This window comes from Nomascus leucogenys, unplaced genomic scaffold, assembly GCF_006542625.1.
Source record: "Nomascus leucogenys isolate Asia unplaced genomic scaffold, Asia_NLE_v1 000523F_271578_qpd_obj, whole genome shotgun sequence".
In the NCBI taxonomy this organism is placed as follows: domain Eukaryota; kingdom Metazoa; phylum Chordata; class Mammalia; order Primates; family Hylobatidae; genus Nomascus; species Nomascus leucogenys.
In genome coordinates this window covers 139163-163539 of record NW_022097213.1, presented here as the reverse complement: position 1 = coordinate 163539, position 24377 = coordinate 139163, and the positions used below count along the sequence as shown (strand labels likewise).

General features: G+C 57.4%; 2 long non-coding RNA genes across 2 annotated transcripts; both read right to left on the bottom strand.

Annotated features, from left to right (window-relative positions):
- Window positions 1–1029: 1029 nt before the first annotated feature.
- On the bottom strand, window positions 1030–7136 carry LOC115834199. Its single transcript, XR_004029222.1, has 3 exons — window positions 6964–7136; window positions 1482–1488; window positions 1030–1064 (listed from the first exon to the last, which is right to left on the bottom strand). It is a non-coding gene; the product is annotated as an uncharacterized LOC115834199 (long non-coding RNA).
- A 7246-nt stretch (window positions 7137–14382) lies between these two features.
- LOC115834198 lies at window positions 14383–19353 on the bottom strand. Its single transcript, XR_004029221.1, has 2 exons — window positions 16918–19353; window positions 14383–15166 (listed from the first exon to the last, which is right to left on the bottom strand). It is a non-coding gene; the product is annotated as an uncharacterized LOC115834198 (long non-coding RNA).
- Between the last annotated feature and the right edge of the window lie 5024 nt (window positions 19354–24377).

The following is a 24377-nucleotide window of genomic DNA, read 5'->3' as shown; positions in this document are numbered from 1 at the left end:
CTCAAACCAGGAACATCAGCTCCTCCCCAGGTCTGCGGCTGCACGATCCCCAAACTGAAACATCAGCTCCTCCCGGGTCTGAGGCTGCAAGACCCTATAACGGGAACATCAGCTCCTCCCCGTGTCTGCGGCTCCAAGACCCTCAAATCCGAATATCAGCTCCTCCCCGAGTCTGCGGCTGCCAGACCCCAAAACCAGAACATCAGCTCCTCCCCGGGTCTGCGGCTCACGACCCTCAAACCGGAATATGAGCTCCTCCCTGGGTCTCTGCCTGCAGGACCCTCGAACCAGAACATCATCCCCTCCCCAGGTCAGCGGCTGCAGCCCAAACGACCACTCCTCCAAACCTGGAACATCAGCTCCTCCCCAGGTCTGCGGCTGCAAGACCCCCAAACCGGAACATCAGCTCCTCCCCGGGTCTGCGGCTGCAAGACCCCCAAACCGTAACATCAGCTCCTCCCCGGGTCTGCAGCTGCACGACCCTCAAACCGGAACATAAGCTCCTCCCCGGGTGTGTGCCTGCAAGACCCTCAAACTGGAACATCAGCCCCTGCCCGGGTCAGCGGCTGCACGACCCTCAAACCGGAACATCAACTCCAACCCGGGACTGCGGCTGCACGACCCTCAAACCGGAACATCGGCTCCTTCCTGGGTCTGCGGCTGCATGACCCTCAAACCGGAACATCAGCTCCTCCATGAATCTGCGCCTGCAAGACCGTGAAACCAGAACATCAGCTCCTTCCTGGGTCTGTGGCTACACGACTCTCAAACTGGAACATCACCTCTTCTCTGCGTATGCGGATGCACGACCCTCAAACCCGAACATCAGCTCCTCCCCAGGTCTGTGGCTGCATGACCCTCAAACCGGAAGATCAGCTGACCGCAGGGTCTGGGCTGCAAGACCCCCAAACCAAAACATCAGCTCCTCCCCGGGTCCACGGCTGCAAGACCTCCAAACCGAACATCAGCTCCTCCCCGGGTCTGCGGCTGCAAGAACCCCAAAGCGAACATCAGCTGCTGCCCAGATCTGCGGCTGCAAGACCCTCAAACCGGAACATCAGCTCCTCCCGGGGTCTGCGGCTGCAAGACCCCCAAACCGGAACATCAGCTCCCCGCCGGGTCTCCAGCTGAACGGCCCTCAAACTGGAACATCGGCTTACCACCAGATCTCCAGCTGCATGGCCCTCAAACAGGAACATCAGCTCCCCACAGGGTCTCCAGCTGCACGGCCCTCAAATTGCAACATCAGTTCCCCCCTGGGCCTCCAGGTGCACCGCCTCAAACTGCAACATCAGCTCCCCGCTGGGTCTCCAGCAACACAGCCCTCAACCTGGAACATCAGCTCCCCCGGGGTCTCCAGTTCCACGGCCCTCAACCTGCAACACTGGCTCCCCACCGGGTCTCCGCTGCACGGCACTCAAACTGGAACATCAGCTCCCCACCGGGTCTCCAGCTGCACGGCCCTCAAACTGGAACATCACCTCCCCGCTGAGTCTCCAGGTGCACGGTCCTCAAACTCGAATATCAGCTCAACGCCAGGTCTCCAGCTGCACAGCCCTCAAATTGGAACATCAGCTCCCTGCCGGGTCTCCAGCTGCACGGCCCTCAAACTGCAACATCAGCTCCCCCGCGGGACTCCAGCTGCACAGCCCTACAACTGGAACATCAGCTCCCCCGGGAAGTGAGGCGCTCCTCACTTCCCAGATGGGGCGGCCGGGCAGAGGCGCTCCTCACTTCCCACACGATGGTGGCCGGGCAGAGGCGCTCCTCACTTCCCAAATGGGGCGGCGGGGCAGAGGTGCTCCTCACTTCCCAGACGATTGGTGGCCGGGCAGAGGTGCTCCTCACTTCCCAGACGATGGGTGGCCGGGCAGAGGCGCTCCTCACTTCCCCCCGGGTCACCAGCTGCACAGACCTCAAACTTGAACATCAGCTCCCCGCCGGGTCATCCTGCACGGCCCTCAAACTGGAACATCAGCTCCACCCCTAGGTCTCCAGCAGCACGGCCCTACAACTGCAACATCAGCTTCCCCCCGGGTCTCCAGCTGCACCGCCCTACAACTGGAACATCAGCTCCAACCCCGGTCTCCAGCTGCACGGCCCTCAAACTGGAACATCAGCTCCCCGGCCCTCAAACTGCAACTGGAATATCAGCTCAACATCAGGTCCTCTCCAGGTCTGCAGCTGCAAGACCCTCAAACCAGAACATCAGCTCCTCGCCGGGTCTCCGGCTGCACGACCCTCAAAGCAGAACATCGGCTACACTCCGGGCCTGCGGCTGCAACACCCTCAAACCAGAACATCAGCTCCTTGCCGGGTCTGCGGCTGCACCACCCTCAAACCAGAACATCAGCTCCTCCCCTGGTCCGCTGCTGCAAGACCCCCAAACCAGAACATCAGCTCCTCCCGGGGTATGCGGCTGCAGGACCCTCAAACCGGAACATCAGCCCCTCCCCGGGTCAGGGGTTGCACGACACTCAAAACAGAACGTCAGCTCCTTCCCGGGTCTGCAGCTGCACGACTCTCAAACTGGAACATCAGCTCCTCCCCGGGTCAGTGGCTGCACGATCCTCAAATTGGAACATCAGTGCCTCCCCGGGTCTGCAGCTGCAAGACCCTCAAACCGGAACATCAACTCTTCCCCGGGTCCGCGGCTGCAAACCCTCAAACAGCTCCTCACTTCCCAGACGGGGCGGCCCGGCAGAGGCGCTCCTCACTTCCCAGATGGGGCGCCGGGCAGAGGCGCTCCTCACTTCCCAGACGGGGCGGCCGGGCAGAGGCGCTCCTCACTTCCCAGACCATGGGTGGCCGGGCAGAGGCGTTCCTCACTTCTTCCCAGACGGGGCGGCCGGGCAGAGGCGCTCTTCAATTCCCAGACGGGGCGGCCGGGCAGAAGCGCTCCTCACTTCCCAGAAGGGGCAGCCGGGCAGAGGCGCTCCTCACTTCCCAGACGATGAGTGGCCGGGCAGAGGTGCTCCTCACTTCCCAGACGATGGGTGGCCAGGCAGAGGCGCTCCTCAATTCCCAGACGGGGCGGCCGGGCAGAGGCGCTCCTCACTTCCCAGACGATGGGTGGCCAGGCAGAGGCGCTCCTCACTTCCCAAATGGGGCGGCCGGGCACAGGTGCTCCTCACTTCCCAGACGATTGGTGGCCGGGCAGAGGCGCTCCCCACTTCCCAGACGATGAGTGGCCGGGCAGAGGCGCTCCTCACTTCCCAGATGGGGCGGCCGGGCAGAGGCGCTCCTCACTTCCCAGACGATGGGTGGCCAGGCAGAGGTGCTCCTCACTTCCCAGACGATGGGTGGCCGGGCACAGGCGCTCCTCACTTCCCAGACGATGAGTGGCCAGGCAGAGGCGCTCCTCACTTCCCAGATGGGGCGGCCAGGCAGACGTGCTCCTCACTTCCCAGACAGGGTGGCCGGGCAGAGGCGCTCCTCACTTCTTCCCAGACGGGGCGGCTGCGCAGAGGCGCTCCTCACTTCCCAGACGATGGGTGGCCGGGCAGAGGTGCTACTCACTTCCCAGATGGGGCGGCCGGGCAGAGGTGCTCCTCACTTCCCGACGATGGGTGGCCAGGCACAGGCGCTCCTCACTCCTCAGACCATGGGTGGCCGGGCTGAGGCGCTCCCACTTCCCAGACGATGAGTGGCCGGGCAGAGGTGCTCCTCACTTCCCAGATGGGGCGGCCGGGCAGAGGTGCTCCTCACTTCCCAGACGATGGGTGGCCAGGCAGAGGTGCTCCTCACTTCCCAGACGATGGGTGGCCGGGCACAGGCGCTCCTCACTTCCCAGACGATGAGTGGCCAGGCAGAGGCGCTCCTCACTTCCCAGACGGGGTGGCCGGGCAGAGGCGCTCCTCACTTCCCAGACGATGGATGGCCGGGCAGAGGCGCTCCTCACTTCTTCCCAGACGGGGCGGCTGCGCAGAGGCGCTCCTCACTTCCCAGACGATGGGTGGCCGGGCAGAGGTGCTACTCACTTCCCAGATGGGGCGGCCGGGCAGAGGTGCTCCTCACTTCTCCGACGATGGGTGGCCGGGCACAGGCGCTCCTCACTCCTCAGACCATGGGTGGCCAGGCAGAGGCACTCCTCACTTCCCAGACGATGGGTGGCCGGGCAGAGGCGCTCCTCACTTCCAAGACGATGGGTGGCCAGGCAGAGGCGCTCCTCACTTCCCAGACAATGGCTGGCCGGGCAGAGGCGCTCCTCACTTCTCCCCAGACGGGGTGGTCGGGCAGAGGCGCCCCTCACTTCCCAGATGGGGCGGCCGGGCAGAGACGCTCCTCACTTCCCAGACGGGGTGGCGGCCGGGCAGAGGCGCTCCTCACTTCCCAGGCGATGGGTGGCCAGGCAGAGGCGCTCCTCACTTCCCAGACCATGGTTGAGGAGCGCCTCTGCCCGGCTGCCCCGTCTGGGACGTGAGGGGCGCCTCTGCCCGGCCGCCCCGTCTGGGACGTGAGGGGCGCCTCGGCCCGGCCGCCCCGTCTGGGACGTGAGGGGCGCCTCGGCCCGGCCGCCCCGTCTGGGACGTGAGGGGCCCCTCTGCCCGGCCGCCCCGTCTGGGACGTGAGGGGCCCCTCTGCCCGGCCGCCCCGTCTGGGACGTGAGGGGCCCCTCTGCCCGGCCGCCCCGTCTGGGACGTGAGGGGCCCTCTGCCCGGCCGCCCCGTCTGGGAAGTGAGGGGCCCCTCTGCCCGGCCGCCCCGTCTGGGAAGTGAGGGCCCCTCTGCCCGGCCGCCCCGTCTGGGAAGTGAGGGGCGCCTCTGCCCGGCCGCCCCGTCTGGGAAGTGAGGGGCCCTCTGCCCGGCCGCCCCGTCTGGGAAGTGAGGGCCCCTCTGCCCGGCCGCCCCGTCTGGGAATGAGGGGCGCCTCTGCCCGGCCGCCCCGTCTGGGAAGTGAGGGGCGCCTCTGCCCGGCCGCCCCGTCTGGGAAGTGAGGGGCGCCTCTGCCCGGCCGCCCCGTCTGGGAAGTGAGGGGCCCCTCTGCCCGGCCGCCCCGTCTGGGAAGTGAGGGCCCCTCTGCCCGGCCGCCCCGTCTGGGAAGTGAGGGGCGCCTCTGCCCGGCCGCCCCGTCTGGGAAGTGAGGGGCGCCTCTGCCCGGCCGCCCCGTCTGGGAAGTGAGGGGCGCCTCTGCCCGGCCGCCCCGTCTGGGAAGTGAGGGGCCCCTCTGCCCGGCCGCCCCGTCTGGGAAGTGAGGGGCCCTCTGCCCGGCCGCCCCGTCTGGGAAGTGAGGGGCCCTCTGCCCGGCCGCCCCGTCTGGGAAGTGAGGGGCCCCTCTGCCCGGCCGCCCCGTCGGGGAAGTGAGGGGCGCCTCTGCCCGGCCGCCCCGTCGGGAAGTGAGGGGCCCTCTGCCCGGCCGCCCCGTCGGGGAAGTGAGGGGCGCCTCTGCCCGGCCGCCCCGTCGGGGAAGTGAGGGGCGCCTCTGCCCGGCCGCCCCGTCTGGGAAGTGAGGGGCGCCTCTGCCCGGCCGCCCCGTCTGGGAAGTGAGGGGCCCCTCTGCCCGGCCGCCCCGTCTGGGAAGTGAGGGGCCCCTCTGCCCGGCCGCCCCGTCTGGGAAGTGAGGGGCGCCTCTGCCCGGCCGCCCCGTCTGGGAAGTGAGGGGCGCCTCTGCCCGGCCGCCCCGTCTGGGAAGTGAGGGGCGCCTCTGCCCGGCCTCCCCGTCTGGGAAGTGAGGGGCGCCTCTGCCCGGCCGCCCATCGTCTGGGAAGTGAGGAGCGCCTCTGCCCGGCCGCCCATCGTCTGGGAAGTGAGGAGCGCCTCTGCCCGGCCGCCCCGTCTGGGAAGTGAGGAGCGCCTCTGCCCGGCCGCCCATCGTCTGGGAAGTGAGGAGCGCCTCTGCCCGGCCGCCCATCATCTGGGAAGAAGTGAGGAGTGCCTCTGCCCGACCGCTAAGTCTGGGAAGTGAGGAGCGCCTCTGCCGGCCGCCCCGTCTGGCAAGTGAGGAGCGCCTCTGCCCGGCCACCCATCGTCTGGGAAGTGAGGAGCGCCTCTGCCCGGCCACCCATCGTCTGGGAGTGAGGAGCGCCTCTGCCCGGCCGCCCCGTCTGGGAAGTGAGGAGCGCCTTGGCCCAACCGCCCTGTATGGGAAGTGAGGAGCGCCTCTGCCCGGCCACCACCCCGTCTAGGAAGTGAGTAGCGTCTCTGCCCGGCCGCCCCGTCTGGGAAGTGAGGAGCGCCTCTGCCCGGCTGCCCCGTCTGGAAGTGAGGAGCGCCTCGGCCCAACCGCCCTGTATGGGAAGTGAGGAGCGCCTCTGCCCGGCCACCACCCCGTCTAGGAAGTGAGGAGCGTCTCTGCCCGGCGCCCCGTCTGGGAAGGAGTGAGGAGCGCCTCTGCCTGGCTGCCCCGTCTGGGAAGTGAGGAGTGCCTCTGCCCGGCCGCCCCGTCTGGAAGTGAGGAGCGCCTCTGCCCGGCCGCCCCGTCTGGGAAGAAGTGAGGAGCGCCTCTGCCCGGCCGCCCCGTCTGGGAAGTGAGGAGCGCCTCTGCCCGGCTGCCCCGTCTGGGATGTGCGGAGTGCCTCTGCCCGACCCCCCGTCTGGGAGGTCTACCACGGAGGCCAGAAGCAATGTGGGGGCTCGACGTGGTGGCTCATGCCTGTAGTCCCGGCGCTCTGGGAGGCCGAGGCGGGTTGATCACTTCAGGCTAGGAGTTCGAGACCAGCATGGCCAACATGGCGAAACATATGAAAAATACAACAGACCAACCAACCAACCCAGCGACAACAAAACAGAGTTAAAAGAGCTCTACTTCCCAGCTCCTGCATTATACATAAGTAGAAAGGAAGAAAGATGAGCTAAAGATCCTGGAAAGCAGAAAATCCAATTGTTGTTCTGGATTCTAAACATTACCTGTGTGGCCTTGGATAAACTTCAATCTTTTCATATGTAAATCAAAGGAAGTTGAATTAAATTATTTCTAACCAAAAAAAAAAAAAAAACCCTCAAACCGCAACATCAGCTCCTCCACGGGTCGCGGCTGTAAGACCCTCCAACCGGAACATCAGCTCCTCCCTGGGTCCAAGGCTACAAGACGCCCAAACTGGAACATGAGCTCCTGCCCGCGTCCGCGGCTGCAAGACCGTCCAACCGGAACATCAGCTCCTCCACGGGTCTGCGGCTGCAAGACCCTCAAACCGGAACATCAGCTCCTCCTCGGGTCTGTAAGACCCTCAAACCCGAACATCAGCTCCTCCCTGGTCTCGGGCTGCGAGACCCTCAAAGCGGAACATCAGCTCCTCCCCGGGTCCGCGGCTGCAAGACCCCAAACAGGAACATCACCTCGTCCCCGGGTCCGCGGCTGCAAAACCCTCAAATCGGAACACCAGCTCCTTCCTGAGTCCGGCTGCAAGACCCTCAAACCGGAACATCTGCTCCTCCACGGCTCCGCGGCTGCAAGACTCTCAAACCGGAACATCAGCTCCTCCTGGGTCGGCGGCTGCAAGACCCTCAAACCGGAATATCAGCTCCTCCCCGGTTCTGCGGCTGCAAGACCCTGAAACCGGAACATCAGCTCCTGCCTGGGTCTGCAGCCGCAAGACCCTCAAACCGGAACATCAGCTCCTCCACAGGTCTGCGGCTGCACGACCCTCAAATTGGAACATCAGCGCCTCCCCGGGTCTCTGCTGCATGACCCTCAAACTGGAACATCAGCTTTTCCCCTGGTCTGCAGCAGAACGACCCTCAAATCGGAACATTAGCTCTTCCCCGGGTCTGCAGCTACACGACCCTCAAACTGGAACATCAGCTCCTCACCGGGTCTGTGGTTGCAACAGCCTCAATCTGGAACATCAGCACTTCCCCAAGTCTGCGGCTACAAGACCCTCAAACAGGAACATCAGCTCCTCCCCGCCTCAGCGGCTGCACGACTCTCAAAGCAGATCAGCTCCTCACCGGGCCTGCGGCTGCACGACCCTCAAACTGGAACATCAGCTCCTCCGCTGGTCTGCGGATGCAAGACCCTCAAACCGGAACATCAGCTCCTCCCCAGGTCTGCGGCTGCACGACCCTCAAATTGGAAAATCAGCGCCTCCCTGGGTCTGCGGCTGCACGACCCTCAAACTGGAACATCAGCTCCTCCCCGGGTCTGCGGCTGCACGACCCTCAAACTGGAATATCAGATCTTTCCCGGATCTGCGGGTACACGACCCTCAAACTGGAACATCAGCTCCTCCCCTGGTCTGCTGTGGTCTGCACGACCCTCAAACTGGAACATCAGATCTTCCCGGATCTGCGGGTACACGACCCTCAAACTGGAACATCAGCTCCTCCCCTGGTCTGCGGTTGCACGACCCTCAAACTGGAACATCAGCTCTTCCATGGATCTGCGGGTACACGACCCTCAAACTGGAACATCAGCTCCTCCCCTGGAATGCAGCTGCACGACCCTCAAACTGGAATATCTGCTCTTCCCCGGGTCTGCGGCTGCACTACCCTCAAACTGGAACATTGGCTCCTCCCCGAGTTTTCAGCTGCACGAACCTCAAACTGAAACACCGGCGCCTCTCAGGGTCTGCGGCTGCAAGATCCTCAAACTACAACATCGGCTCCTCTCCAGGTCTGTGGCTGCACGACCCTCAATGTAGAACATTGGCACCTCCCCGGGTCTGCGGCTGCAAAACCCTCAAACAGGAACATCCGCGCCTCCACGGGTCTGCGACTGCAACACCCTGAAACCAGAACATCAGCTCCTCCCTGTCCCGGCTACAAGACCCTCAAACCGGACCATCAGCTCCTCCCTGGGTTTGCGGCTGCAAGACCGTCAAACCGGAACATCAGCTCCTCCCCGGGTCCGCAGCTGCAAGACCCTCAAACCGGAACATCAGCTCCTCCCCAGATCCGCGGCTGCAAGACCCTCAAACTGGAACATCAGCTCCTCCCCAGGTCCGTGGCTGCAAGACCCTCAAAACGGAAAATCAGCACCTCCTCAGGTCCGCGGCTGCAAGACCTTCAAACCGGAACATCAGCTCCTCCCCGGGTCCGTGATTGCACCACCCTCAAACCGAACATCAGCTCCTCCCCGGGTCCGTGGCTGCAAGACCCCCAAACCGGAACATCAGCTCCTCCCCGGGTCTGCGGCTGCAAGACCCTCAAACCGGAACATCAGCTCCTCCCCGGGTCTGCGGCTGCAAGACCCTCAAACCGGAACATCAGCTCCTCCCCAGGTCTGCGGCTGCAATACCCTGAAACCGGAACATCAGCTCCTCCAAGGGTCTGTGGCTGCAAGACCCTCAAACCGGTAACATCAGCTCCTCCGCGGGTCCGCGGCTTCAAGACCCTCAAACCAGAACATCAGCTCCTCCCCGGGTCCGCTGCTGCAAGACCCTGAAACCGGAACATCAGCTCCTCCCCAGGTCCATGGCTGCAGGACCGTCCAACTGGAACATCAGCTCCTTCACGGGTCTGTAAGACCCTCAAACCCGAATATCAGCTCCTCCCTGGTCTGCAGCTGCGAGACCCTCAAAGCAGAACATCAGCTCCTCCCCAGGTCTGCGGCTGCAATACTCCAAAACGGGAACATCAGCTCCTCCCCGGATCTGCGGCTGCAAGACCCCAATCCGGAACATCAGCTCCTCCCCGGGTCTGCGGCTGCAAGACGCTCAAACCGGAACTTCAGCTCCTCCCCGGGTCCGCAGATGCAAGACCCTCAAACCGGAATATCAGCTCCTCCACCGGTCCGCGGCTGCATCATCCTCAAACCGGAACATGAGCTCCTCCCTGGATCCGCGGCGGCAAGACCCAGAAACCAGAACAGAAGCTCCTCCTCGGGTCCATGGCTGCACCACCCTCAAACCCGAACATCAGCTCTTACCCGGGTCTGCGTTTGCACGACCCTCAAACTGGAACATCAGCTCTTCCCCGGATCTGCGCGTACACGACCCTCAAACTGGAACATCAGCTCCTCCCCGGGAATGCGGCTGCACGACCCTCAAACTGGAATATCTCCTCTTCCCCGGGTCTGCGGCTGCACTACCCTCAAACTGGAACATCGGCTTCTCCCCGGGTTTTCGCTGCACGAACCTCAAACTGAAACACCGCGACTCTCAGGGTCTGCGGCTGCAAGATCCTCAAACTACAACATCGGCTCCTCTCCAGGTCTGCGGCTGCACGACCCTCAATGTAGAACATTGGCACTTCTCTGGGTCTGCAGCTACAAAACCCTCAAACAGGAACATCCGCGCCTCCACGGGTCTGCGGCTGCAAGACCCTCAAACAGGAACATCCCTCCTCCCTGGTCCACGGCTGCAAGACCCTCAAACTGGAACGTCAGCTCCTCCCTGGGTTTGCGGCTGCAAGACCGTCAAACTGGAACATCAGCTCCTCCCCGGGTCCGCAGCTGCAAGACCCTCAAACCGGAACATCAGCTCCTCCCCGGGTCCGTGGCTGCAAGACCCTCAAACCGGAACATCAGCACCTCCACGGGGCCGCGGCTGCAAGACCCTCAAACCGGAACATCAGCTCCTCCCCGGGTCTGCGGCTGCACGACCCTCAAAGCAGATCAGCTCCTCGCCGGGCCTGCGGCTGCACGACCCTCAAACTGGAACACCAGCTCCTCCGCTGGTCTGCGGATGCAAGACCCTCAAACTGGAACATCAGCTCCACACGAGGTCTGCGGCTGCACGACCCTCAAATTGGAAAATCAGCGCCTCCCTGGGTCTGGCTCAGGTCTGCCACGACCCTCAAACTGGAACATCAGCTCTTCCCTGGATCTGCGGGTACACGACCCTCAAACTGGAACATCAGCTCCTCCCCTGGTCTGCGGCTGCACGACCCTCAAACTGGAATATCTGCTCTTCCCGGGGTCTGCGGCTGCACTACCCTCAAACTGGAACATTGGCTCCTCCCCGGGTTTTCGGCTGCACGAACCTCAAACTGAAACACCGGCGCCTCTCAGGGTCTTTGGCTGCAAGATCCTCAAACTACACCATCGGCTCCTCTCCAGGTCTGCGGCTGCACGACCTTCAATGTAGAACATTGGCACCTAACCGGGTCTGTGGCTACAAAACCCTCAAACAGGAACATCCGCGCCTCCACGGGTCTGCGGCTGCAAGACCCTGAAACCGGAACATCAGCTCCTCCCTGGTCCGCGGCTGCAAGAACCTCAAACCGGAACATCAGCTCCTCCATGGGTCTGCGGCTGCAAGACCCTCAAACCGGAACATCAGCTCCTCCCCGGGTCCGCGGCTTCAAGACCCTCAAACAAGAACATCAGCTCCTCCCCGGGTCCGCAGCTGCAAGACCCTGAAACCGGAACATCAGCTCCTCCCCAGGTCCATGGCTGCAGGACCGTCCAACTGGAACATCAGCTCCTTCACGGGTCTGTAAGACCCTCAAACCCGAATATCAGCTCCTCCCTGGTCTGCAGCTGCGAGACCCTCAAAGCAGAACATCAGCTCCTCCCCAGGTCTGCAGCTGCAATACTCCAAACGGGAACATCAGCTCCTCCCCGGGTCTGCGGCTGCAAGACCCTCAATCCGGAACATCAGCTCCTCCCCGGGTCTGCGGCTGCAAGACCCTCAAACCTGAACTTCAGCTCCTCCCCGGGTCCGCAGATGCAAGACCCTCAAACCGGAATATCAGCTCCTCCACGGGTGCGCGGCTGCACCATCCTCAAACCGGAACATGAGCTCCTCCCTGGATCCGCGGCTGCAAGACCCAGAAACCGGAACATCAGCTCCTCCTCGGGTCCATGGCTGCACCACCCTCAAACCGGAACATCAGCTCTTACCCGGGTCTGCGGCTGCAAGACCCTCAAACCGGAACATCAGCTCCTCCCCGGGTCTGCGGCTGCAAGACCCCCAAAGCGGAACATCAGCTACTCCCCAGGTCTGCGGCTGCAACACCCCCAAACCGGAACATCAGCTCCTCCCCGGGTCTGCGGCTGCAATACTCCCAAATGGGAACATCAGCTCCTTCCCAGGTCTGCGGCTTCAAGACCCCCAAACGGGAACATTAGCTCCTCCCCGGGTCTGCGGCTGCACGACCCTCAAACCTGAACATCACTGCCTCCCTTGGTCTGCCACTGCACGACCCTCAAACCGGAACATCAGCTCCTCCCTGGGTCTGCGGCTGCATGACCCTCAAACTGGAACATCAGCTCTTCCCCGTGTCTGCGGTTGCACGACCCTCAAACTGGATCATCAGCTCCTCTCCGGGAATGTGGCTGCACGACCCTCAAACTGGAACATCAGCTCTTCCCCGCGTCTGCGGCTACACGACCCTCAAACTGGAACATCACCTCCTCCCTAGGTCTGTGGCTGCACGAACCTCAAACTGGAACATCGGCTCCTCCCGGGTTTTTGGCTGCACGAACCTCAAACTGAAACACCGGCCCTCTCAGGGTCTGGCTGGCCTGCAAACATCCCCTCCAAAACTACGGAACATCCGCGCCTCCACAGGTCTGCGCTGCAAGACCCTAAAACCGGAACATAAGCTCCTCCCCGGGTCTGCGCCTGCAAGACCCTGAAACCGGAACATCAGCTCCTCCCCGGGTCTGCGCCTGCAAGACCCTAAAACCAGAACATCAGCTCCTCCACGGGTCTGCGCCTGCAAGACCCTGAAACCGGAACATCAGCTCCTCCCGGGTCTGTGGCTGCAAGACCCTTAAACTGGAACATCAGCTCCTCCCCGGGTCTGCGGCTGCAAGACGCCCAAACCAGAACATCAGCTCCTTCCCGGGTCGCAGCTGCAAGACCCTCAAACTGGAACATCAGCTCCTCCACGGCTCCGCGGCTGCAATACTCTGAAACCGGAACATCAGCTTCTCCCGGTCCGCGTTGCGGACCTCACCGGCCCCCCCGTTCTATGGCTGCAAAGACCCTCAAACCGGAACATCAGCTCCTCCCCGGGTCTGCGGCTGCAAGATCTCAAACCGGAACATCAGCTCCTCCCCAGGTCTTCGGCTGCAAGACCCCCAAACTAGAACATCGGCTCCTCTCCACGTCTGCAGCTGCAAGATCCTCAAACTGGAACATCAGCTCCTCACCGGGTCTCCAGCTACACGGCCCTCAATCTACAACATCAATGCCTCTCCGGGTCTGCAGCTGCAGGGACCTCACGGTAGAACATCAGCTACTCCCCGAGCTAGAACACCTCTCCCACCTGGATCTCCAGCTCCACGACCCTCACACAACAGCCACACTGGCTCCTTCATTGTCTTCAGCTCCTCAACCTAAGACATCAGCGGCAGCACCGGCTCCTCCCTGGACGTCCAGCTCAATGACTCTCAGACTTAAAAGGCAGCACCTGTTGCTCCCCAAGGCCCCATCTCCACCACCCTCAGATTTGAACAGCGGTAGCACCAGCTCCTCTCCAGGTCTTCAGCCCCACGACCCTCCCGGAACAATCCCTTCTCATGAAATTCAGCAGTCAACAAAACTGCAGCTGAAGTAAATGAATAAATGTTTTGTTTTCAAATCGGTATCTCTTTTATGTTCATGAGTTAACTTTTCTATTTTCCATTAGCCTTGCAACCTACTTATGTCCCATGTGAAACAGAAACGCACCATTTGAAATCACGTTTAAAAACTTAGTAGTATTTTTACATAAAATCATCACACAGCTGTAGACGCGATCTTATTTCTCTCTCCCTGTGCAGAAGTCTCATGAAAATTCGAACTATGAATTTACTTTCTTGAGATTCCCAGAATACACATTAATCCCAACTGCTATTCCCTTCCTTAAAATCTTTTAACATATTCCCATCACCTGAGCATAAATGCCAGCTCCCATCCACAGCCCAAAGTGCCCGGCACGGCCCTGCCCTCTGCCCTGGTCTATGGTCTCCCCTCTGAAATGCCAGCACCATCCACAGCCCACAGTGCCCAGCACAGCCCTGCCCTCTGCTCTGGCCTAAGGTCTCTCCCCTGTGCCGTTCCCTTCCTGCCAGACAGGCCTCTGTCCGTTCCTCAAACCACACAGGCTCGGGCCCGACTCCAGGCCTTTGCCCTGCTGTGCCCTCTGCCTAGGGTGCCTTTCCCGGGCTCTGCATCCTCCTCTCAACCCGCTGAGCTCCAGCCTGCTGGTCGCCCCTCAGGTGGATGAACACACGGTATCCTCTCGCCCCGCCGGCTTTTGCACAGGCTCTTCTCTGTGCCAGACACACACCCTCTCTATCGGGGTTTAATCTCTAAATACCATTCATCCTTGGAGTCTCCACTGAAATATCGCTCCCTGCCCACCCTCCTCACTTGGACTTAACCTTGGTTAGGTTGCCAACCCCCGTGTCCTGACGCCGGGAAGCTAGATGCTCTCCTAGCACTCGGAACTTCCCAATTGCCACATTTTGCACACCCGTGGTTACTGTGTTAGGTTGGGGCACAAGTCATCGCGGTTTTTGCCATTACTATTAATGAACTGCAGCAGCGGCTCCTCCCCATTTCTTCTTTTCTTTTTTTGCCATTCCTTTTAATGACTGCTGCACCAACCTATTAGAATCATTTATATTTATCCATCCATCATCTGCCTGCCCCTCTAGAAAGGAAGCCCCATGAGAATAGAGGCCAAATCTACTCAAATCACTCCACCTTCCCAGCACATTGTTTGTCAATAATCATTTACCAACTGACTGATAGGGAAATGCCTTCACTGTTGCTGGGATGAGGCACATGACACGCCCCTTTGAAAGTCAATTCCATGGACAGTTAGCATTTGCTCTTCACTCCTGCACCCGTGGCATGGCTGGGCTTAGGCTGATCTAGTCTGGGCTTGACTGCAGGCTAAGGATGGGAACCATGCCTGCTCCACACGCCTCTCATCCCGCAGCCAGAGCCGCCGTTCCCTGGGGCACGCGCATCTCGTGGGGAAAATCAAGAGCCTCAGAGGGCAGGCCTGGCAGTGCCCACACATTCCAGGCTTCTGCTTGTGCCGTGTCTGTGAAAATCTCACTGGCAGAAGCAAGTCACCCAGCCACGAGCACCACCTATGGCATGGATAAGTCCATCCACCCTCCCTCGGGCCCTGGCAAGGTTGTGGCTATGTCATACTCTTACGGGGGGAGTGAAAAATTGAGGCCCAACATTAAATCACCCATGGCAAGAAATGTCAGCCTCCGTCAGCACACTGGAATCATTCTTCATCAGCGGGTTTGCCTGACTTCTCTTTGCAATGCTGTCTGCAGGTTTAGGCCAATGCTATTCCTCATGGAGGACAGAGAAGCCTCAATGGGCCTCTGTCTGTTGGGAAGAACAAGATATTAGCTTGGTGTAAAACCACCGCAAGCCCCAGGTGGCCCTTGCCCGTGAGACAGGAGAGGGGCAGAGAACTGTGGGAACTCAGGAAAGCTTGCATCCCCAGCCCCTCCCGTGCATCCCCAGCCCCTCCCCTGTGACCCCAGCACCAGCCCTCTCCTCTGCTTCCCCATCTCTGCTTTGTTTTTTCATTTTCTTTCTTTCCTTTTGTTTTTTTTTTTTTTTTTGAGACAGGGTCTGGCTCTGTCACCCAGGCTGGAGTGCAATGGCACGATCTCGGCTTACTGCAACCTTCACCTCCAGGGCTGAAGCAATTCTCCCTCCTCAGCCTCCCCAGTGGCTGGGACTACAGGTGCATGCCACCATACCCAGCTAATTTTTTTTTTTTTTTTGTAGAGACAGGATTTGTCATGTTGCCCAGGCTGGTCTCAAATTCCTGAGCTCAAGTAATCCTCCCACCTCAGCCTCCCAAAGTGCTGGGATTACAGGTGTGAGCCACCGAGTCCAACCTACTTTATTTTTCTCTACACTACTTGCAAACTTCTAATGTACTAAGGACACGTGTATTTTCTTTCTTTTTGGTCTTCCCTAGAACAGGAGATTAATGTGGGCAGGTATTTTTGTTGATCTCATTTATCACCCTAGCCCCAGTGCCTGGAACAGGGTCTGGCACATGAATGGTGTGTTCTAATATTTTTGATGAATAAATGAAATATCCTACAAGAGAAAGCTAGTATCTGGAACTCACCCATCAACAGAACCTAAAAGCCAAAGACCTTTAGCCTGTTTCCGCCACTGAACACACCCAACCCCGGAGGAGCCAGCAGAGGAAAAAGAGGAACAAAGGTGGGGAAGGGAGCAGGTGGTGCCCACCAAGTGAGGAACCCTGAGGCTTAGGCCGAACCTGAGCTGGAGAAGGGACTAATCTAGGAACTGGGTGTGAGATTAAAGTTTAGATTTGTCTGGCCTGGATTTTGTAACACCTAAACAAAAGTTATTCTATATTTTTTTTGAGATGGAACCTCACTGTCCCCCAGGCAGGAGTGCAGTGGCGCTATCTCAGCTCACTGCAACCTCTGCCTCCCGGGATCAAGTGATTCTCATGCCTCAGCCTCCCGAGTAGCTGGGATTACAGGCGCACACCACCATTCCTGGCTAATTTTGTATTTTTAGTAGAGATAGGGTTTCACCATGTTGGCCCCTTGGCTCACACCTGTAATCCCAGCACTTTGGGAGGCTGACACGGGCAGATCATGAGGTCAGGAGATCGAGACCATCCTGGCTAACACAGTGAAACCCCGTCTCCACTAAAAATACAAAAAATTGCTGTGCATGGTGGCGGTGCCTGTAGTCCCAGCTACTCAGGAGGCTGAGGCAGGAGAATCGCTTGAACTCCAGATGCAGAGGTTGCAGTGAGCCAAGATCAATGCCATTGCACTCCAGCCTCGGTGACAGAGAGAGCCTCCATCTCAAAAACAAACAAACAAACAAAAAACCTTCAAACGAATGTAAGAATTATTATTTTTTAAAGTACAGCTTTAAAAATGCCCCTTACAAATACATCAGTGTTATATTAAGGCAAACCCACTTCAGAAGCACAAAGTTAATTTCTTATAATTCCAAGAAACATGTGAATGTTAAAAAAAACCCAAACACCTGAAAAGGGATCAAACTCAAGATAGTTTGTAACATTTTATTGCAAAAAGAAGGGCAGAGAACAGCCTTCTTCTTCATACCTGTTCACCGCAGTAATTTTTAGCAGCTCTCCTGTGCAAAGAAGTCTAATCAATGATTCAGCAAACAGGCCACAAATACCTTCTCAGTGCGGTTTCACCTAGAATACAAGCACTCAGAAGCACAAATTTAACTGAAGTGAGAAACCCGGCCATTTTGTAGCTTCAGTTTTTCTACCAATAATACATTAATTTCTTGAAATAGCCTAATAATTTAGTTCTACTATCAAAACAGAAGCCCAATCTGGGAGAACAATTATTATACAAGTCAAACTAATTTCAATCATATTAGTATAGGAATTCAAATAGTACAGGCTAATAATTCATATTAGTAGAGGCGGGAGGATCGCTTGGGCCTAGGAGTTTGAGACCAGCCTGGGAAAGACAGTGAGACTCCATCTCTTTTTTTTTTTAAATAAAGAAATTCAGAGAGGAGAAGGAAGCGGATTGATATGTGTCTATCCAAGGACAAATTTTGTGTGTCTGTACATACAACACAATTATGAACCTTCCTCCACACAGCTCACAATCTAGTAGCGAGAGGGAACTACGAAAACATGAGCCCCCACGGTGAGGAAAAAGGCGCACATCAGAGAAAAGAAAAATGCTGCGATGATCCAATGGCAGGAGCAGCGCACATCCACTTTCTTTGTTTTTTTGAGATGGGGTTTCGCTCTGTCTCCCAGGCTAGAGTGCAGTGGCTTGATCTCAGCTCAATGCAGCCTCAACCTCCCAGGCTCAAGTGATCTTCCCATCTCAGCCTCCCAAGTAGCTGGGACTGCAGGCGTGCACCACTACACTTGTTTCGTTTTTGTAGAAACAGGCTCTCACAATGTTGCCAAGGCTGGCATCCTGAAGGGCAGGTGGGGCTTCATCCTACAGAGATGAAAGGCAGAAGAAGCTCAGAGCCCAAAGCAAAGGGGTGGAGGACAAGGGCGTCTTCAGAACAGAGTGGCTCGGCTGAGACATCCAGTAGGATGCCACCAGGCAGAGGTGCGGTGGAGAAACAGGGCCACGGGGTGAATGCTCACACGTGAGGAGCAAACCACCACAGAACACGACAGAAACACGGTGTACTAAATCAGGCTTCAAATCGCAGCCCTGCAACTTGAGAGCTACCACAGGTAACCCAGAAAGGGAGCAGATGGCACCGCCCACTGCCTGAGGCTACGAGATGGACCAGAAACCTGTGCTTACTAACAACCTGCCTTATTCCAGAAGGAATTCAGGAAACACAAAGACACTCACAGTACAGCAAAATAAAGTAACTGTGAATCATGTTGGCTGAGGAGAAAGTGAAGAGTCTAAGACTATGTCATAAAGTTTACCTCTAAACTCTCGTTACTGGCGAGCCACCAATCTGACTTAAAATTTTCTAGCAGCTAAATTGAAGAGGAAAATGTAATCAGGCAAACGGTTTATAAGATGCAAATAAAACAGAACAGCCACCACAGTTGCTGAGAAGACGCGCAGCTCCAGCTCCAGGAGAAACAGGGTGGCCATCTCCTGGGGCTGCCCCGCAGCAGGCATGTGAGCCCCAAAGCCAGCGTCTCTCAGGGTGAACCGTGACTACGGGCTTCATGGGGCCACATGCCTCCAGCACAAGCTGAGGAAATCTCCCAGGGCAATTCAAGGAACAGGGTCTCACAATGTTGCCCAGGCTGGTCTCAAACTCCTGGGCTCAAGCGATACCCCTGCCTCAGCCTCCCAAAGTGTTGGGAGGTCAGACGTGAGCCACTGCACCTGGCCCCGCACGCACTTTATAGAGGGGGGCTTTGCATCCTGAAGGGCAGGTGGGGCTTCATTCTGCAGAGATGAAAGGCAGAGGAAGCTCAGAGCCCAAGGCAAAAGGGGGCGCCTAAGTAAAGTGACTCCATTGGGGCCACGGTGAGAGGGTCCCGATACACAGCTTGGGTTAAGCCAGACACTGATTTCAAAGTATCTCAGGAATGGTGGACTCAGCACCTGTCAGGCAATTCTCTCTCTCAAGCAGGCTCCTGGTAGATATTTAGTACCAGCTGAAATCAAGATTATGTTCTGACTGACACTTGCTGATGGTTAAAGAGCTACATATGCTTTGAGGACCAGCTGAACTGGGGCAGGACTAACACTCTCTGGTGAAAATACGGGAACCCAAACACACAAGTCAGAGCAGGAGGTGTCTCCCCCGAACCCCAAACAATAATGCTGACCTTGGATTTGGGTTAAGCGCCTAGCCCAGAGGTGTGAGTGTTCAGTACGTGGAAACCATCATCACCATCATCAGGTAATGGAAACCATCAAAGCTTTGAGCTGGCTTCTTAGCCAAGAATAATGGTAGTGTATTAGCTACTACTAATACTCACAGCTGACAATTACTGAGCACTTGCTCTGTGCCAGGAATCACGGGAAGCACCTCGCATGCATTTCCTCAATACTCCCTCCCAGTAACGGCGAGGACACAAACCTGGTAGAGCCAGGACTAGAATCCAGGCAGGCCCCAAGCACTCCAGTGGAGCCTGCCAAGGTGGGCAGGCTATCATGCTAATGAGGTCCAGTATTTGACCACCACTCCTAGTTGAGCAAGTATGACAGAAAACCTAAAATCTAAAAATCTGAACAAATGCATGAAAAGCAGGCTGTTAAAATAGATCATAAATCTTGCATCACTCACTGGAAAACCACTCAAATGTCTCTGAGACATGGCCTCTGAGGAGGGCACTCCGTGTGGCTCGTATCACCCTGGTGACAAACCACTTGAACCTGGGTGGTCATCTGACCATATTTAACAGATGATGCACAGAGCCATTTGCATCCACTGTGGTCAACATTTAGGAAGTTTTAAGCTAAGATTTGCCAAATTGTAGCCTACTGGATTCCAGGTTCTCTTGACATCTCTTTCTAGTAGCCACGTCTTGCACTTCCTGAGTATAAATGAACTGAGATGCAAATATAAAAAGGAGGATTTAAGAATAATGAAAAGAGAAAAATCAAGAAAGCACAATCACTGGCGTAGAGATAACAGAATTTCTGAATTCCCTGAAAACAATCTATATAAATGCATGTGAAATAATACACCAGCATCTGTGGCCCACACGTCACATATTAGGAACTGATGTCATAATATAAGGTAAACATGTTACTCTGAAAACACAAATCCTCACAAATCATTAGGCAGTAAGGCTGAATCCAGCACCGCCTACCCACAGCGCAGTGAGGCAGTGTCTAGCAGCCGTAGTGCTCCCCGTGCCCCAGGTCCAGTCTCTGGCAACATCAGATACTTCCCACTAATAACAAGGAGCCTTTCAACATTTTCACATCATCTCAAAACTGACCCCATTTCTAGCTTAAATGGCACGGATCTGGAAAGGCAAACTATACACAGAATCAGAAAAGATGACTGCCCGGAGGGATTACAGAAAAAGCAGCAGTCAGGTATTCAATGAAGTAAAATGTATCCAATGATAGCTCAGGGGAGGGGGAATCAATTGAGCTGAAATTGGCAAGAACGTAACTCCAGGGAGCTCACAACACGCAAGGACCCGGATTTTCCGCTGCCTGAACGCCAGGTATTCGCACACTGATAAGAACACCTCCCCATAACTCCCCTGCCAGCACCTCCAACACCCCCAATCCTTTCCCCAGGAATCCAGTCCCAGTTTCTGCAGTTCCTGTAACAGCCACGTTCCCACACAAATGCTGCCTGAGCTCCCCAAGCCCTCCAACAATCACCCCCCAGTGCCCTCGAAGGTCTATTCAGAGAAGTCACCAAGATGCAGTCACCGAGGAAATTCAAGGACCTCCAACCTACCAAAAGGCTTTCGGCTGTACAGAGCTAACCTTCCTATTCCCCTCCCAAGCCTACAGCCTAGTTTTCATTTCTCAAGAAGCCTTTCCCTGTGCTCACGCACGCAGTTGTTAGCTGGCTGGGTGAGGCACTCCAAGCAGTAACAGTGGTGGCCACAAAATAAACCAGAAGCATCTCCACCATGAAGCAGTAATAATAATTTGTCCTAATGATTCCTTTGTCCTTGGAAAATCAACTTCAGAAAGAAAGTTACCCACTGTGAGCAGGGCAGGCTCGCGGCTTCTCGGTCTGGAGGCCCAGGTCCCACTGGCCCACTCACGGTTGGAGACAGCTTGCTAAGCTCGGTGTCCATATCACTCCACTGCTGTCTTTATCAACCCTACAACATCAAGACCAAATAAGCTGGTGATCGAAAGTTCAGGAAAAGCAAAACAAACGTCTCCTGTCAACCCTGCACCGACTCTGGAAGGCTCCCTCCTGGAACCTCCGCCTCTCCCATCCCGCTGAGGAGTGCAGGGGAATCAGGGAAGTGCCCCAGGAGCCGACGTCCAAGTGTGGTCTTCCCCTAAGAGGTCAATCATCTTTCTCTCTTTTCCCACCTCAATCCTTCCCTTCCTTCCCCTCCTGGCCTGTCTGAATTCGCATTTGTACCAGTTTCCCTTTTTCACAAACAAGAAAAGATTCCCTCAGATAACTAAGCCATTCCCTGGCCATGAGTTACTACAGTTTCGGTCATTCATTCAGTGGAAAAGCGACCAGGGACAGAAGGCGCCGCCACAAAGGTCACCTGGCCCGACCAGACGCCAGGTCGCTGCTTCTTCCTTGGCTGCTGACATTTTAACAGCGGCCCAGGCAGTCTGTTTCCCCTTTCCCCAAACAAGCACCCTGGAGACCCTCCCTCTGGTGGCTCCTGAGGCGAGAAAAAGGGCCTAGCCCAGGAGCCGGTGGCCGCGACCTCGGGTCTGCAGTGGCTGCACTCTGCACCTTAGGAAGGGCCCGACGCACAGGACAGGGACCGGGCAGGAGGCAGGGGCGGCCACAGGAGACCGGGCAGGGGACGGGGGAGACTGCGGGGACCCGGCAGGGGATGGGGGCGGCCGCGGGGGTAGGGGTCGGGGTCGGCCACGGGGGTCGGGGCAGGGGTCAGGGGCGGCTGCGGCGGAGGCGGGGGGTGCCGGGGCAGTGCCAGCCCGCACCTCTGGAAGACGTTCCACAGGAAGCTCTGGTCGGGCAGCGCCCCGCCCGGGGCCAGGGCGGTAGGAGTAGGCAGCCAAGGGCCGAGGCGCGCGGCAGGGCTGAGGCGCCTGCGGCAGCGGGAGACCTCTCAGGGCGACTCGGCTTCCACCTGTGTCCGGGGCAGGGTCTGGCGTTACCGCCACTTCCAGGGCCGCAGGAAATGTGCGTTGTCCGGGATCGTCCCGCGCAGACCAGCTGCGGGCGGGGCCGGGAAGGCGCTTGGAGAAAATGTCCCGCGCAGCGACCCGGGACAGGTAGTGATGGAGCAGGGATTTAATTTGCCTTTTAGTTCTTGTATAAAAAGAAGTTTTGACGTGAATATGATTCCCGCTAACAGTCGGAAACTCTGGGCGGGGCGCGGTAGCTCACACGTGTGATCCCTGCGCTTTGGAAGGTGGAGGCGGGCGGAGCTCTTGAGCCCAGCAGTTGGGACCAGCCTGGGCAGCGTGGCTAGACCCCATCCCTACAAAAATTACAAAAAGTAGTCGGGCGTGGTGGCGGGCTCCTGTGGTCCCATCTACTCCGTGGGCTGAGGCGGGAGGATCGCCTGAGCCTGGGAGCTGGAGGCTGCAGGGAGCCGAGATCATGGCAACTCCAGCCCGGTGGACAGCGAGACTCTGCAAAAAAAAAGAAAAGAAAATCAGGCCGGGTGCGGTGGCTGACGCCTCTAATCCCAGCACTTTGGGAGGCCAAGGCCGGTGGATCACCTGAAGTCGGGAGTTCGAGACCAACCTGGCCAATATGGAGAAACCCTATATCTACTAAAAATACAAAATTAGCCGTGTGTGGGGGCGCACGCTTGTAATCCCAGCCACTTGGGAGGCTGAGGCAGGAGAATTGCTTGAACCCGGGAGGCGGAGGTTGCAGTGAGCCGAGATCAGGCCATTGCACTCCAGGCCTGGGCAACAAGGGCAAAACTCCATCTCAAAAAAAAAAAAAAAAAAAGGCAAAACACAATTCGGATGGGAAAGGCAGTGTGCAGCGTTCTCCGTTGTCTGTTCTGCCCCAAAAAGCTTCCCTCCTTTAGGTTTAACCTGCACCCTCACGCTCTGCATCAGCGCCACCCCCGACCCCATGCAGTTGGAAACACTGGGCGCCTCCCTGCGGGGCCCCTTCCTGCCCCAGTGGTGGTGCAGCCCTGTCTCCCCCGAGACAGCACTGCCTTCGTGCTGGACACAGTTCTACCGTGGAGCCTGGAGTGCCTGTAGCACAAATCCCCAGAATTGGGAAGTGTCCAGCTTTGGGCCACTGTGATCCCTGGGTCTTTCCCGCGCGCGTAGTCTCGTGCCGCCTTCCACGTCAGCCCTGTGTCCCGTACCTCAGTTCAGGGTACTACAATTATTCTCATTATTTCATGGGGTTATTCCAGCTTTTCAGGTTCTTCAGTGCCTCATCCCATGAATGCTAACTTTTTTTCATCCTCATAGTTCTAGGGTTGTCTCTGAATTTTCACCCAGTTGCCTACCAAGATGTTGTCTGTGTCTACTGCAGGGGCGGTGCAGGTCTGAATATCTTACTCACAGCTCACCTTTTTGGTGCCTTTGAACCGTGTTAGGAATTACCCACATCTTCTCTCTGGGCAATATTCTACTTTTTATCTTGACCCAATTATTTTACTTCTTTGGTGTGTCCTTTCTCCTAACACATACGGGTTCACATTGAAACCTTGAAACTCACATTTACAAAACATTTTCAATATGAAGCATTGTTCCATGACTCATTAGTGGAGTTCCATCAACATTTACATTTCCAGACCACCCACTGCCCAGTGGTTTTCTTGGTCTCAGTACTCATGAAAATGGTCTGAAGGTTTGTTTTGGGTTCCTAAGTAGTGGACACACACACAACACTGCCTGTCAGTTATTTCTCAGAAACTAAATCAGCCCTTCTGTTGCCATCCTATCATGCTTCAGGGGTGCCTGTGCTAGTTTTTAATTCTTTGTCCTAACACAAATATTTGCTCAAACGCCCGTATTAATACTTCCTCTTAGTTTACAAAAGGATTTACTTTCTTACTGGTTGGGATGAAGCTGCCTGAGGTTGCCACCTGTTATTTTTCCTTCATTTATTGGACCATGTCATCCCATTACATGTCTGCCATGGAGGTTTTCAAGCTGTGGTCCCTGGACATGTTAGAAATGCAAATTCTCAGGCCGAACCAGGACTGAATCGGAAGATCTGGGGTAGGGTCCCCCCAGGACTGAATCAGAAGATCTGGGGTAGGGTCCCCCCAGGACTGAATCGAAGTCTGGGTGGGTCCCCCAGGACTGAATCAGAGGATCTGGGGTAGGGTCCCCCCAGGACTGAATCGGAAGATCTGGGGTGGGGTCCCTCCAGGACTGAATCGGAAGGTCTGGGGTGGAGTCCCCCAGGACTGAATCAGAAGATCATGGGTGGGGTCCCTCCAGGACTGAATCAGAAGATCTGGGGTGGGGTCCCC